General features: G+C 38.8%; 1 long non-coding RNA gene across 3 annotated transcripts; it reads right to left on the bottom strand.

The window, feature by feature from the left end:
• Nucleotides 1–1303: 1303 nt before the first annotated feature.
• Nucleotides 1304–3213, bottom strand: LOC133706966 (uncharacterized). 3 transcript variants are annotated; one of them, XR_009844843.1, is made up of 5 exons: nucleotides 3152–3213; nucleotides 2505–2587; nucleotides 2249–2306; nucleotides 1876–1925; nucleotides 1564–1707 (listed from the first exon to the last, which is right to left on the bottom strand). It is a non-coding gene; the product is annotated as an uncharacterized LOC133706966 (long non-coding RNA). The 3 variants fall into 3 exon arrangements; XR_009844842.1 differs by lacking the exon at nucleotides 3152–3213 and having other exon boundaries at nucleotides 1304–1753; nucleotides 2505–3141; XR_009844841.1 differs by lacking the exon at nucleotides 3152–3213 and having other exon boundaries at nucleotides 2505–3141.

The raw sequence follows: 3213 nt of genomic DNA, 5'->3' as shown, positions 1-3213 counted from the left end.
AACCCTAGCTCGAAACCCCCAATTCATGACCTTCCAAACCCTACATGTTAAACCTCCAAGCTCCGAAACCCCCGTATCAGGAGCTTCAAAACCCTCACTCGAAACTCTAGCTTCAATCCCTAAATTGTAGACCCTAGCTCGATACCCCCAAATCGGGAGCATCGAAACCCTAATTCTCAACCAATATTGAATCTTCCAACCCAGAACCCTAACTAACCAGAAATAATCTTCAAATTCATTCAAATTCGAAGCCATGAACTTACTGTAATCGGGGATTTCATCTCCTTCTTCTTCCGTATGCGGGACCTACTCTTCAATATCAGTCCCAGCCATTGAGGCCACACCCGAAAGTTCAAATTTTGGGTTGGGTATTCTCAACGGGGAGTTGTGATGATGTTGTACTCAGTTTTGGGTGCCCGTAGTCTGTAATGGAGAGAGGATTAAGTCGTCAAGGGTGTATTCGATTTTGATTTTAGGATTAGGGGTAGTGTAATAGGGGTAGGGTTTTTTGGGAATCAGTGCTAATTGGAGGGAAAACGTTCACAAGGGCCAATTTCGGTATTTTATTTGCTTACTCGTGCCACGTCAGCAGGAAACGGAATCTTTGGACAGCATTAGGAGAGTGGGACACGGGTGATGCAGATTGGGAGTTCAGGGGTAGTCTTGATGAATTGGAAGTTCAGGAACTAACCTGAAGAATGAGTGAAAGTTCAGGTAGGTAAACAGTAATTAAATATATAAAGATGTTCCTTCTCTCTCTAGAGGTGCGCAACTGAGAGTTTGGGTTGCCTGAGCAGGTGGAGTGGCGGGCGGTGTCCCTGTGATGAGATCAATTCATTTTCTTGACTTAAGTTCCTAGTTGGTGTCGATAGTACTATTTGGTTGGTCAGGTAACCTGACTCAGGTTTGGTCACTACAAAAAAAAATTCAATTTGCCACGGCTCAAGGCCGTCGCCGAAAGCCAAATTGCCGTCGCAAAAGACCAATGGCGACGGCTAGGCGACAGCAATGTCGCCGATGTCGTTGATGGCGTCGCCATTGCTATTTGCGACGGCAATTACGCCGTCGCATGAATTTTGGCGACGGTTTCATTGCCGTCGCAAAGAGCAATGGCTACGTCATCAACAACATTGGCGACGGCAACATTGCCGTCGCAAAGTGCATATCATTGATAAAAAAAAACCTGGCATGCAATTTTGCATACCAGATTTTTATTTTTGGAGCAAAAGAAGCCAAATAATAAATTTTATATAAAATGCACCAAAACATGAATACCATATTCAAATACATATATAATTGATAAACCTGTTTGATCACTTGAACAACACTTGTCATCAACTAGAGAACAACATAAAATAGGGAATGCTTTCTAAGTACTTAGCAAAACACAGTACAACAGCTTCTCTAATATTAGTGATGATTTCTGCACATTTCCAATGAGAGATATTATTGATCGGTGCTGAAGAAGATTGACAACAGCAATTTTCTCCAGTTCTTCCACAACATGGTCAAGTTCCTGCCAAGGATGATGAAATTTTTAATGAGTTATTTAAGAATTTCAATATCCAGCAACATACAAGATTGTCACATAAAAAATTCCTGGACCGCTAAGAAAATAAATCAAGAATGACTGAAGGATACAGGTATATCTTCACAAACACCTCCTCTGATGAATGGTAACCGTAAAGCTTCCTTGCCTGGACAAGGCTGCAACCATGTACATGTTGTCGTTTTGAACCAGCACTGCTTTTGCCTGTAAGTGTTCATACAAAGTTCATTGATTCATACTTTCAGTACCAGCTATGTCAAGCAGAACACCACAAACACATATACAACATTATTGCAGAGATCACCCTCTACAGCAATGAGCCATACCTTCAAAGCTTTCTCTAATGCAAGAGATATATCATATGTGTACGAATCACCTACACATTTAGGGGAAAAAGAGGAAGCATTCATGCATCACATCTGTTTTCCAAAACAAAGGTACCTAAATCATAATCACAGCAAAAATCAAATAAAAGAGCTTTAACTTCAATATAGAGGAATTATCAGAATGCCGACGGGGCACATCCTAGGTACACAAAATAACTCAACAACTCCATTACAGAAATTTGCAAAAGGACACTAAGCCTAATCATAAATACAAAACTTGCATTATCAACCTAGTAAGGCCTTAACCCCTTCTTACTAGGAGTCTACTCAATCCATTTTTCAATATCACCCTAGTTCTAAACATGTTATATACCTTTCTGATGTGGTTGAATCGGTATATCTTTGCACGGCACAAATAGGTATGGTAATGCCTGCAAAATAAACAACAAAAAATTAGCGCCAAAAAAAAAAAAACTCAATAAAATCACACCACAAGTGCACTACTTTTATTTGCACTACTTCTTAACAAAGATGCTGTATTTCTCAACCATTTTATGCAACAGTAAACTAGAATTAGACCTAAAAAAATAAGAATTTTTCAATGAAGAAGAAGAAAGTAACAATCTTACTCTGTGAATGTGCAGACAAGCTTTCTGACCGGCTGGAGTAGAGCCGTAAATTCTTATTACAGGTACCTCATTCACCTTCCCACCTTCACAAATATTTCAAAAAAAAAAAAGCCATAATCACACTCACACTTGTCACTTGTCACAACGAACTATCAAATTCCACAATTTTAAGAGTAAACAACTGGAAATCCAAGCAAGTGAGCTATAGGATAAAAATCTAAGTGAATTGAGTGCATGTAGTTGTTTCTGCTTTCTACCAAATTTAAAGGGGAACACCGTCTATTTGGACCTCAAGCCCCATTAAACAGTCAAGCTATGTCAAAGAGAATATTTGACTCCTGGCTAGAGTTATTAAACATTAGTTATAGCAGCATAGCTGAAGGTCTAAACTAAGAATAATAATGCCTCTGTAAATGCTCAAAAGCAATCGCTCGTGTCAGCCACTACTCACTGTCATAGTATTCAAACTATTATAAATTACAAACAATTGTTTACATGTAGGGTATCAAGAAGCAATAATATACAAAAGATAAACCAGTTTGCAAATAAGATGAAAAAAGCCAATATTAACATGCCAGAAGTGATATATCAATTTCAGACATGGATAACATATAAGGTTTGATGAAATGGAAAACCAGAGAACATACCAGAGTAGCATATTGAGGTTGATGATGCCTGCTAGCTGTTCAGAGCCATTTGCAACATAAAG

The sequence above is a fragment of the Rosa rugosa genome, chromosome 4, assembly GCF_958449725.1.
Source record: "Rosa rugosa chromosome 4, drRosRugo1.1, whole genome shotgun sequence".
NCBI classification, from domain to species: Eukaryota; Viridiplantae; Streptophyta; class Magnoliopsida; order Rosales; family Rosaceae; genus Rosa; species Rosa rugosa.
The sequence above is the reverse complement of the archived record's forward strand: the minus strand, read 5'-3'. Positions and strand labels throughout refer to the sequence as shown.